Source organism: Callospermophilus lateralis, chromosome 8, assembly GCF_048772815.1.
Source record: "Callospermophilus lateralis isolate mCalLat2 chromosome 8, mCalLat2.hap1, whole genome shotgun sequence".
NCBI lineage: Eukaryota > Metazoa > Chordata > Mammalia > Rodentia > Sciuridae > Callospermophilus > Callospermophilus lateralis.
The window spans coordinates 28,534,516-28,548,269 of NC_135312.1; positions in this window are offsets into that span (position 1 = coordinate 28,534,516).

Below are 13,754 nucleotides of genomic sequence, written 5' to 3' on the forward strand. Positions count from 1 at the left end.
GTGAGTGGGCTAATAACTTCAGAGTGCCAAAAACCCCAAACTGCAAAGCAACAGTACTGTCTTCAGAAAAGCAGTCTTTAGAAATAAAGAGGAGAAGGCTTTTCTCAGATACACAAAAGCTGAGGGAATTTATCACCACCAGATCTATCTTACCAGAAATACTAAAGGGAGTTCTTCAACTGAAAGAAAAGGATCTTATTGAGTTAAAAAAAAATCAAACTTTGAGACTCACTTCTAAAATTAAGCACCTGGCTTCAGAATACTCTAATACTGTAATGGTAGCAAAAAATGAGACATTACTACTGATACTACAGAAATACAAGATCTTAAGAGATTATTATGAAAAATTGTATGTCAACAAATTAGGTAAAATAGAAGAAATGGAAACATTCCTGGACACATACCAAGATTGAATCGTGAAAAAATGAGAAAATTTGAACAGAACATTAATAAGGGGATGGAATGAGGAGTAAAGTCTCCAATCAAAAAAAACCAAGGATCTGATGGCCTCATGTTTGCAATCCATTATACAAAGAAAACAACCAAAACCAATACTTTTCAACCTCTTTCTCCAAAATGAAGATGACAAAGTACTTTCAAATTCAGTCTATGAAGGCAGCATAGCCTTAATATCAAAACCAGACAAGGACACAACAAAGGCAGGACACCAGAGACCAATATCCCATCTTCAACAAAATATAGCAAACTAAATTCAAAAGCAAATTAAAAAGATCATTGGCCATAGTCAAGAGAGACTCATACCAGGAAAGGCTGATTGACTCTGACCATTATTTTTTAAGGTTTAAAAGAAGTAGTCTGAGTGCAGAGAATGATGAAAATGATCTCCCACAATCCAAACTAAGTAAATGTTAATATAAACTGTAGCATTTCAGATAAAATTGAAGTGCAAAACCCAGAAACATTCTGTATAACTTTTTGTATTTTGCAATTTACACACTGTCATGCTGTGCCATTTTAAATGTGTATTTTTTCTTACATTATATTTCCAAGAAATATATGCATTGTTAATATTATTCTGTTATTCACTTTAATGTCTCCATAAAAAGAGCATTTTCTTCCCCTTTTATGGCATTTAGGTTATACTCAAATTTGTAACTTTCAAAATATATTCTAATGTGAACATTCTTGAATATTTCTCCTGGTACCCATGTACAATAATTTCTCAAGAATATTTATGTAAAAACAGAATTCAAAGTCTTTAGTGTTTAGTGTTTTAATTTTACCATCTCCGTGATTTGAGAATGATCATGCTTTCATGTGTTTTTACTGGTCATGGTGAATTCCTTAATTGCTAGCTTTCCGCTTTCCATTTTTCTGTTTGTTTGTGTAATGGTGTCTTACTGAATTATATAATATAATTACTGAGGTATAATTAACAAAAAACTGTATATATATCCAAGGTTATACATGTATACATTGTGAAATTATTCCCTTGATCAAGCTAATTAACATACCTGTACTCCATATAGTTGGTGTGTGTGGAGGGGGGTAAGGATAAGATCTATTCTCTTAGCAAACTTCAATTGTGCCACAACTTATTATTAGTTATAGTTATCATCTGTACATTAACTCTTCAGAGCCCATTAATCCTAAAACTGCATCTTTGTATCCTTTAACCAACATCTCCCCACCTTCTCAAACCCTAAACACTAATAACCCCCATTCTACTTTCTGCTTCTGTGTGTTCAACTTTTTTATATTCCACATCTAATTGAGATCACTCCAGCATTATTCACAATAGGCAAGATATGGAAACAACCTAACTGTTGATGGATGAATGAATAAGAAAATTGTGTGTGTGTGTGTGTGTGTATGTGTGTGTGTGTGTGTGTGTGTGTGTGTGGAGGGAGAGACATGCAATATTATTCATCCTCAAAAAATGAGATCTTGCCATTTACAACAACATGGATGAAACTGGAGAGCACCATACTAACTGAAATAATCTAGTCTTGAATTTAAATAATTGATAGTCATTATTCATAACATGATTTTGAATCAAAAAGTATCTTGCTACTCTCAAGTTTTTGGATTTCAACTAAAAAACATGAGAATATTTTAAAAGTTTTTTTTTCCATTTGAAAGTTGTTTATCTGTAAGAAATCAGATTTTTCTAGATATTTTTCAACCAAAACAAAAATATTAAAACAAACTCTGAGACCAGTTATGTCTCTAGTTATTCCTAACAAAGGCTAAAATTATTTATTTTCTAATTGCACAAACCAATGTCCTAAATTTCAAAATGTGAGATTCACTTAGAGTAACATAATCCTGGTTGTATCTCTCTTACATATGTAGGATTAATACTGGATTTTATTTCAATAAAACATCTTCCACTAATTTAAACCTATGGCTTAAGAGACAAGCAAACCCAGGCCCAAGGAGGTTACTTGAATTTCTCAAGATTACAGAGTTAATTAGGCAAATCAGCCTGTCAGAATGAAAGCATTCAATAACTTTGTAGTATATCAGTATACCTTAAACTCTTCCCCTCCCTTGTCTTAAGGTTATTAATACCCACAACATTAAAAGTGTGCAACTGAAATAACAAGGTCTGAAGTAATGAATTTGGCTTGTGATCCTGGATAAGTACAGCTACTTATTAGCCTGCAAAATAGGTTTTTGGAAGTCATTTAGGTTTTGTGGAAAGAAATAAATGTAATGTCTCCTTAATTCCTTTCTTATATAAAACTACTCTTATTGAAGTTTTGAAAAAAATCAATCATCTCCCCCAACTAGATTCTGAATATATTGAACATTATACACAGAAAACAGAAATCATCTTATCAACTTGATGGACTAGATGAGATGGCTTTGATGTCTGACCCACACCATATCTACAATAATTTACCCCTACTCAGTCACAGGCAATAGTGGGAGGCAGAAGCCCTGCTCCAGGGAGCTTCCCTGCAACTGTAAGAGAAAGCCATGCAGAATCCTGGTGGGCAGGTTAGTCCAGAGCAAGAGCAATGTCAGTCCAGATGCCAGGCAATGTGTATGCACTCACACTTTCCCCGCTCTTCCTCCAGTAAGAAGATGGAGAGCCTGTAGGAAGATGCACCACTTGGAACGAAGGACCTCTGTTGGAAGCACAAGTCTTGTGACTCCCATTCATCAGTTGGAGTCATATCAAGAAGCTGGTGGCATGCTTCCAACAGGGGGCAGATAATATCAGAAAGAAGGGCTTCTGCACAAGACTATGAGCAGTGCTACAGGAGAGCAGCAGGGGGTGAAGGTGCAGCCCAAAGCTCAAGAGAGCTGCTTGTGTGGCTAACATCTGTCTAAAACCTGAAGAGCAGGAGAAAGAAGGGGGGATGGTGGTTACTAGAATGTGGCAAAAGCTGTGTCTGTATGAAAGAAGAATGAGGCAAATGACAGACTAGAGCAACTGAGGGAAGGAAGCAGGGGAACATCTTTCTCTGCTCACCCGTGGCTCTCCTGTCTGTGCAAACCACTGACTGCCACCATTACCACCAATAGAGCACAGGTTACATCCAACCTACCCACCAACGTGTATGAACACATTAAAAATCAATTTTCTCCTAACAGATTAAGACTAATTGGAAATCTAACCATTCTTTCCTATAGGTTAAAAAAAAATCTTCACAAACCTAACTCCCAGGAAAGCATGAACCATTCCCATGCTATCGTCTAGCAACCATGTTTTACTTCATGAATCACAAAAGCCCCAACCAAGATATTTGCTTGATGGTTTGCTGTAGCTCTTTACAGTCTCCTAATAGTTTCAGCCTGAAAACCATTTGCTTCATTTGTTATCCTTCCTAAAAGAGAATACAGCACATTCGTTTTGAAGCAATGCCTGAATTGTGCTTCTGTCAGTTCTAATTCAGTGGTTATATAAATTTTTTTCAGGCATTGTATATTTTTTCAATGTCTAAAAGGACATTCAATACTACATAAATGATTCACAATGAAATTTGAGTTGAGAATTTCAAAACCCAGCTTCAGATAAAACAACAACAAATGCCTGTGGTCTTAAAGCCCAAGTCATGAACCACTGTCATTCATTCAATAAACTGTTATTGTTTCTGCCATATGCTAGGCATAGCTCTGGTCCCAGAGTGTGGATAGATATGACACAGACTTAGTCTAAAGAGAGATAGACTGGAATAAATAATTAGAATGCACTAGTGTCAGATTTGTACGTTTCCATGTGCCCACATATTTCAATATGCTTTGTCTTTCTTAATAAACTCTCAAATTTGATTACAGTAACAATAGACCAGCTGTAAAAATGTTTGATTTACCACACTCCTGTACCCACAGGTGGATGCGATAGATAAATGAGATAAGGGCAGAAGTTCATAGAGATCATTGCATTCTGAACAGACTCAAAATCTCTATAGGATATATCCCCAGGCTTTGCCCCTTTGTCCTTTCCCAACCTTCCCAAGAATGTAGATAAGAGTCAGAAAGTACAGTAGCCATTGTGTAAGTGTAAGACTAGCATGATGATAAAATCCTGCCTTTAAGAACAGTGGAAGGGCAGTATGGGGGAAATGGCATTCTTAATAATATCACTGAAGGACACTTATGGACTCTTTCAGAATTTTTGTTACATTAGATGAATACACCGCAATCAGTTTAAGGCATTACTCACCAACACAGATTACAATAGATGACGTTTTCACAAAAGACACTGGAATTTCAATTTTGAGCACCTATAGGTGGAAGAAAGGAGGACATAGTAGAGTTTAGAGACCAAAGGTAATAAAAATCAGTGTGTTTGCCCCCATGAGTTTCTGTAATGTGCCTGTACTTGAGTATGTGGGGGCTAGTTTAATCTCTCTATACTTTATTTTCTTGTTCTACAGGAGAAGGGACAGAAAATTATTGCATTCATGTGTTAGTCAAATTTCCATTTCTGTAACAAAATATACCTCAGAAAAATCAACAAAAAGGAGAAAAGTTTTATTTTAGCTGAAGATTTCAGAGGTTTCATTCTATAGTCATTTTGCCTGGTTTTCAGTTCATGGTTACATGATGGTGGTCGAGAAGCATAGAGAGAGCTCACTTTTATAATAAAACCCTTTCCCCAAAACTCTTAAAGCTGTGAATACATAAATGGATTGATATATTGATAAGGTCAGAGCCCTCATAATCCAATGACCTCACAAAGACCCCAACTCTCAACACTGCTGAATTAGGAACAAAGTCTTCAACACATGAGCTTCTGTAGGACATTTCAGATCCAAACTATAACATTCCCCATCTGACACCAAAGGCATATGCCCATCTTACAACACAAAAAGTCCATCCCTAAGAGCTCCCATAGTCCTAACAGTTCCAACATTGATCAAAAGTCCAAAAAACAAACACTAAGTTGAAATCCCAAAGCAAGAACAAAACCCATCAGGGCAAACGTAATACCCGTTAGCTCCATATCTGGCATCTAACCAATACAAATTGTAGACCACTTTTCACATAGATGCTGAGAATTAAACTCCAAAGGGCTTGGACAGTCCTGTCCCTATGACCTCATAGAGAGGTTGTAGCCTCTCTCTTGGTCTCTGCTCATTGCCTGCAGCTTTCCTTAGGAGATATTCCAAGTTTCTGGCATCTCTAACTTCCTGAGATTTCCCTTGCAGTTTGGGTCTCACTGGATATGTAGTGATATATCCTCCTGTATCACTCTTTCATGGGCTGTTCACAGGGATTCGGTGCCCCATGCTCCCTGCCCTTCAAGGCCTTCCTTTACATCTTGATAGAAGTCTCTGCAACCCTCTAACTCTTGCATTCCTCATAGGTAACCCCAACACCTTGTGGATGACATCAAGGTCTGCTACCAGTAGGAGTAGTAGGCAGGCTACCTTGTGATACATAGTGGGTAGAGATGAGTAATAGGAGCAAGATTAAGGGAATACTGTGCTGCTCCCTCCACATATGCTTTATATTAAGATGATTTACCTAAGGCCACTCTGGTGTGACCTTGGCTTAAGTTAATACGATATATTACTTTCCTCAGTGAACCACTGGTCATCTGCACAGCTGTTGTCAGAGACTTCCTGTCAACTTAAAACAAAAAGAGACCAAGTTACCCTGAGAGGGACTTTTATGACCTTTATACAAACCAAATATTCCAGGACTCAGGAAGACAGGATAATTAAAAGCAAAGGTCACTGATGAGTAAATCTATAAGAACAAGTTTCCATTAGACTTGGCATGGATAAACATAGCCCAGAGTTACCTTTATATCTTTAGCATGTCATTATAATAGTAAAACTCCTTCCCTGTAGGTTTTGTTTGATATCTCTGGGTAAGACTATGCCAGTAGGTATTTATGAACTTTATGCAATCTACTGTCAGTCAAAAGCTGAGGGCTGGTACCTGTGCATACTATCTAGAAAATTCCCTAAGACTCCCAATAAAAGTGGGAAACAAAGGGGGCATGTCATCATTCTTCTCTCTTAAAGAACCACTTTCTCCCTTGAGAGTGTCTTTTTTCTCTTCCCCTTTGCCTTCTAACAAACTTTGCATACTTTTATTATGTTTCTAGATTTTTTTCTATACTCTATGTTTCTATAGTGTAATATTACTATTTTCTCATACAAAAGCTTAAGAGCTTCGATGACAATACAATATCTGTTATCACTTAGACCATGGTTTCAGTGGTCTCTGGGTACCTAGAAGACTGAAAGAGGGACTACAATTTCAGAAGAAGCACTATAGGAGCAAGACACCCCAAGGATCTCTTCCAAAAGCAGTTTTTGTGAACAAGTTTACACTTTTACCCCCTTGAGCCTGTGATAGATGGGATTGGGTCAGTGTATGAGATGCCCTCCAATCATCTTTTCTATTGTCCCAGTGTAAACTTCTTGGCTTATTTTTAATGATACCCATCTCTTCAACAGCCTTAACTTCCATGGCACCATCTTTAAACACACTCCTTTGCTGACCAAGTTGCAAGTTTATCTACTCTTTCTACTCTGCTTTTTACTCCTAATACTCAACTGTAAATCTAGCTAAAAGCTACTAGCAACACTAATGCCACTATTCTAATGCTGTGATACCTTTGAATTTCCTCCATCAAATTAATTAATTCATCATCTCTCACTAAGATTCAGGGTTGTAGCCAAGTTCTTTGACAGAATGTAATGTGAACAACCCCTAGTCCAATTCCCAGCAAATTCCTCATTCTCTACTGAAACCTCATGAGCACAGTCTTCACTGTCCACATTCCCTTCAGCATTTTTGACCTCTGCTCTCTCACCATAATTGCCCATCAAGCTCACCTTAAAGTATTGTAGGCATTCTCCAATCCACTTCTCCAAGCTTCTCCAAACTCCTCCTGCAAATCAATTCCAAAGACTTCCAAACCACACCAATTCTTGATTTTTCTGTTAGCTCTCCATCATTATTTTTTAAAATAATTTATTTATTCTAATTTGTTGTAGATGACAGCAGAGTGCATTTCAATTCATTGTACAAATATAGAGTACAATTTTTCATTTCTCTGGTTGTACACAAAGTAGAATAACATTATTCATGTTTTCATATATGTACCTAGGGTAATAATGTCCGTATCATTCCACCATCTTTGCTACCCCATACCCATCCTTTCTCACCCTCCCCTTTGCCCTATCCAAAGTTCCTTCATTCCTCCCATGCTCCCCTCCCCACCCCAATTATGTATTACCATTAACTTATCAGAGAAAACATTTTTTGAGATTGGCTCACTTCACTTAGCATGATATTCCCAAACTCCATCTATTTACCTGCAAATGCCATGATTTTATTCTCTTTTAATGCTGATGCTCTTTTAATGTAAAATTCCATTGTGTATATACCACAATTTATTTATTCTAATTTGTGTATATATACCACAATTTATTTATCCATTCATCTATTGAAGGACATCTAGGTTGGTTCCACAATTTAGCTATTGTAAATTGTGCTGCTATAAACATTTATGTGGCTGTGTCACTGCAGTATGATGATTTTAAGTCCTTGAGTATAGATGGAGGAGTGAGATAGCTGGGGCAAATGGTAGTTCCATTCCAAGTTTTCCAAGGAATCTCTAGATTGGTTACACCAATTTGCAGTCCCACCAGCAATTTATGAGTGTGCCTTTCCCCCCACATTCTCACCAACATTTATTGTTGCTTGTATTCTTAATATCTGCCATTCTGACTGAAGCAAGATGAATCTTAGAGTAGTTTGGATTTGTATTTCTCTAATTGCTAGAAATGCTGAGCATTTTTTCACAAATTTGTTGATTGTATATCATCTTCTGAGAAGTGTCTGTTCAGTTCCTTGACCCATATTTTGATTGCATTATTAGTTTTTTTGGTGTTTTTTGAGTTCTTTATATATCCTGAAGATTAGTGCTCTATCTCTGTGTGTGTGGTAAAAGTTTGCTCCCATTTTGTAGGCTCCCTCTTCTCCTGATTGTTTCTTTTGCTCAGGAGAATATTTTTGGTTTGAATGTATCCTATTTATTGATTCTTGATTTTATTTCTTACGCTACAGGAGTCTTGTTAAGGAAGCCGGGGCCTAATCCAACATGATAAAGATTTGGGCCTACTTTTTTCTCTGTTAGATACAGCTTCTCTGTTCTAATTCCTAGGTCCTTGGTCTACTTTTAGTTTTGTGCATGGTAAGAGATAAAGACTTAAATTCATCTTATTGCATATGGATTTCCAGTTTTACCAGCACCATTTGTTAAAGAGCCTATCTTTTCTCCAATCTATGTTTTTTGCGCCTTTGTCTAGTATGGGATAACTCTATTTATGTGGGTTTGTCTCTGTGTGCCCTATTCTGTACCATTGGTCTACAAGTCTATTTTGGTGTAAATACCATACAATTTTTGTTACTAATGCTTTGTTGTGTAGTTTAAGATCTGGTATAGTCATGCCACCTACTTCACTCTTCTTGCTAAGGATTGTTTTGGCTATTCTGGGTTTCTTATTTTTCCAGATGAATTTCATGATTACTTTTTCTATTTATATGAGAAATATTGGGATTTTGATTGGAATTGCATTAAATCTGTATAGTACTTTTGGTAGTATGGTCCTTTTGACAATATTAATTCTGCCTACCTAAGAACAAAGTAGATATTTTCTCCTTCTAAGGGGTTTCTTTAATTTCTTTCTTTAATGCACTGTAGTTTTCATTGTAGAGGTCTTTCACCTGTTTCGTTGAGTTTGTTTGCTTGTTTTTTGTTTTTTGGTTTGGGGGGTTTTGTTTGTTTGTTTGTTTGTTTTGTTTTGTTTTGTTTTGTTTTTTTGAGGCTATTGTAAATGGGGTAAATTTCCTAGCTTCTCTTTCAGAGGATTTGTCACTGATGTACAGAAATGAATTTGATTTATGGGTTTTGATTTTATATTCTGCTACTTTGCTAAATTCATTTATTAGTTCTAGACTTTTTCTGGTGGGGTTTCTTTGTTTGGGTTCTTTAAGCATAGAATTATGTCATCGGTGAATAGTGATAGTTTGAGTTCTTCTTTTATGATCTGTATCCCTTTAATTTCTTTTGTCTGTCTAATTGCTCTGGCTGGAACTTCAAGGGCTATGTTAAATAGAAGTGGTGAAAGTGGGCAACCCTGTCTTGTTTGAGTTTTTAGAGGGAATGCTTTCAATTTTTCTCCATTTAGAATGATGTTGGCCTTGGGCTTAGTATAGATAGCTTTTACAATGTTTAGATATGTTCCTATTATCCCTAGTTTTTCTAGTGTTTTAACATGAAGTAGTGCTGTATTTGCTGAATGCTTTTTCTGCATCAATTGATATGGTCATATGATTCTTATCTTTAAGCCTATTGATGTGATGAATTATATTTATTGATTTCCATATGTTGAAACAACCTTGCAACCCTGGGATGAACCCCACTTGATCATGGTGCAGTATCTTTTTAGTATCTTTTTGTATTTGATTTGCCAGAATTTTATTGAGAATTTTTGCGTTTATGTTCATTAAAGATATTGGTCTGAAGTTTTATTTCTTCTTTTCTGAAGTTTTATTTGATGTGTCTTTGGTTTTGGAATCAGGTGATATTGGCCTCATAGAATGAACTTGGAAGTATTCCCTCTTTATTTCATGGAATAATTTAAGGAGTAATGGCATTAGTTCTTCTTTGAAGGTCTTTTATAACTCATCTGTGAATGCATCTGGTTCTGGGCTATTCTTGGTTGGTAGGCTTTTGATGGCATCTTCTATTTCATTGCTTGAAATTGATCTGTTTAATTTGTGTATGTTGTCCTGATTCAGTTTTTGTAAATCATATGATTCTAGAAAATTTTCAATGACTTCAATATTTTCTATTTTATTAGAGTACAGATTTTCAAAATAATTTCTAATTATTTTCTGTATTTCTGCAATGTCTGTTTGATATTTCCTTTTTCATCATGGATTTTATTAATTTGAGTTTTCTTTTTCCTCTTCGTTAACATGGCTAAGGGTTTATCAATTTATTTATTTTTTCGAAGAACCAATTTTTTTAATTGTCAATTTTTTAATTGTTTCTTTTGTTTCAATTTCATTTGATTTCAGCTCTGGTTTTAATTATTTCCTATCTTCTACTACTTTTGTTGTTGATTTATTCTTCTTTTTCTAGGGCTTTGAGATGTAATGCTAGGTCATTTATTTGTTGACTTTTTTTTCTTTTAAGGAATGAACTCCATGCAATGAACTTATATTTTATTACTGCCTTCATAGTGTCACAGAGGCTTTTGATATGTTGTATCAAAAGCTTTTGATATGTTGATATGTTTTACCTCTAAAAGAATTTTTTAATCTCCTCTTTGATGTCTTCTGCATTCCATTGTTCATTCAATAGCAGATTATTTAGTATCCAGGTGTGGATTAGCTTCTATTTTTTTTTTATTTTATCACTGGATTCGAATTTCATCTCATTATGATCTGATAAAATGCAGTGTAGTATCTTTACTTTTTGTATTTGCTAAGAGTTGCTCTATGGTATAATATATGGTCTATTTTGGAGAAGAATCCATGTGCTGCTGAGAAGAAAGTGTATTCACTCATTGATGGATGAAATATTCTATATATGTCTGATAAGTGTAAGTTATTGATTGTATTATTGAGTTCTATAGTTTCTTTATTTAGCTTGTGTTTGGAAGATCCACCCAGTGGTGAAAAAGGTATGTTAAGGTCACCCAGAATTATTGTGTTATGATCTATTTAACTCTTGAAATTCAGAAGAGTTTGATGGATGAACGTAGATGCTCCATTGTTTGGGGCATATATATTTATAATTGTTATTTCTTATTGATATATGTTTCCCTTTAGCAGTATGAAATATCCTTCTTTTTCCCTTTTGATTAACTTCAGCTTGAAGTCTACTTTATTTGATATGAGGATGGAAAACCCTGCTTGTTTATTTAGTCCATGTCAGTGGTATGTTTTTTTTTTTTTTTTTTTTTTTTTTTTTTTTTTTTATTTTTTAATTTTTTGTTTTATTAATTGTATGCACTAATGGGATTCACTATGATATTTCCATTCATACATATAACATGCACTAATCAAATCCATTCTCCCTTTTTCTTTTTTTTTTTTTTTTTTTTTTTTTTTTTAATTTTTTTTATTGTTGGTTGTTCAAAACATTACATAGTTCTTGATACATCATATTTCACACTTTGATTCAAGTGGGTTATGAACTCCCATTTTTACTCCGTATACAAATTACAGAATCACATCAGTTACACTTCCATTGATTTATATATTGCCATACTAGGGTCTGTTGTATTCTGCTGCCTTTCCTATCCATTACTACCCCCCTCCCCTCCCCTCCCCTCCCCTCTTCTCTCTCTACCCACTCTACTGCAGTTCATATCTCCCCCTTGTATTATTTTTCCCTTTCCCCTCGCTACCTCTTGTATGTAATTTTGTATAACCCTGAGGGTCTCCTTCCATTTCCATGCAATTTCCCTTCTCCCTCCCTTTCCCTCCCACCTCTCGTCCCTGTTTAATGTTAATCTTCTTCTCATGCTCTTCGTCCCTACTCTGTTCTTAGTTACTCTCCTTATATCAAAGAAGACATTTGGCATTTGTTTTTTAGGGATTGGCTGGCTTCACTTAGCATAATCTGCTCTAATGCCATCCATTTCCCTCCAAATTCTATGATTTTGTCATTTCTCAATGCAGAGTAATACTCCATTGTGTATAAATGCCACATTTTTTTTATCCATTCGTCTATTGAAGGGCATCTAGGTTGGTTCCACAGTCTTGCTATTGTGAATTGTGCTGCTATGAACATCGATGTAGCAGTGTCCCTGTAGCATGCTCTATTTAGGTCTTTAGGGAATAGACCGAGAAGGGGAATAGCTGGGTCAAATGGTGGTTCCATTCCCAACTTTCCAAGAAATCTCCATACTGCTTTCCAGATTGGCTGCACCAATTTGCAGTCCCACCAACAATGAACAAGTGTACCCTTTTCCCCACATCCTCGCCAGCACTTGTTGTTGTTTGACTTCATAATGGCTGCCAATCTTACTGGAGTGAGATGGTATCTTAGGGTGGTTTTGATTTGCATTTCTCTGACTGCTAGGGATGGTGAGCATTTTTTCATGTACTTGTTGATTGATTGTATGTCCTCCTCTGAGAAGTGTCTGTTCATGTCTTTGGCCCATTTGTTGATTGGGTTATTTGTTATCTTGTTGTCTAATTTTTTGAGTTCTTTGTATACTCTGGATATTAGGGCTCTGTCTGAAGTGTGAGGAGTAAAGATTTGTTCCCAGGATGTAGGCTCCCTATTTACCTCTCTTGTTGTTTCTTTTGCTGAGAAAAAACTTTTTAGTTTGAGTAAGTCCCATTTGTTGATTCTAGTTATTAACTGTTGTGCTATGGGTGTCCTATTGAGGAATTTGGAGCCCGACCCCACAGTATGTAGATCGTAGCCGACTTTTTCTTCTATCAGACGCCGTGTCTCTGATTTGATATCGAGCTCCTTGATCCATTTTGAGTTAACTTTAGTGCATGGCGAGAGAAAGGGATTCAGTTTCATTTTGTTGCATATGGATTTCCAGTTTTCCCAGCACCATTTGTTGAAGATGCTATCCTTCCTCCATTGCATGCTTTTAGCCCCTTTATCAAATATAAGATAGTTGTAGTTTTGTGGGTTGGTTTCTGTGTCCTCTATTCTGTACCATTGGTCCACCCGCCTGTTTTGGTACCAGTACCATGCTGTTTTTGTTACTATTGCTCTGTAGTATAGTTTGAAGTCTGGTATCGCTATACCGCCTGATTCACCCTTCCTGCTTAGCATTGTTTTTGCTATTCTGGGTCTTTTATTTTTCCATATGAATTTCATGATTGCTTTCTCCATTTCTATAAGAAATGCCATTGGGATTTTGATTGGTATTGCATTAAACCTATAGAGAACTTTTGGTAATATCGTCATTTTGATGATGTTAGTTCTGCCTATCCATGAACAGGGTATATTTTTCCATCTTCTAAGATCTTCTTCTATTTCTCTCTTTAGGGTTCTGTAGTTTTCATTGTATAAGTCTTTCACCTCTTTTGTTAGGTTGATTCCTAAGTATTTTATTTTTTGGGGGGATATTGTGAATGGAGTGGTTGTCCTCATTTCCATTTCAGAGGATTTGTCGCTGATATACAGGAATGCCTTTGATTTATACGTGTTGATTTTATATCCTGCCACTTTGCTGAATTCATTTATTAGCTCTAATAGTTTCTTTGTAGACCCTTTTGGGTCTGCTAGGTATAGAATCATGTCATCTGCAAATAGTGATAATTTAAGT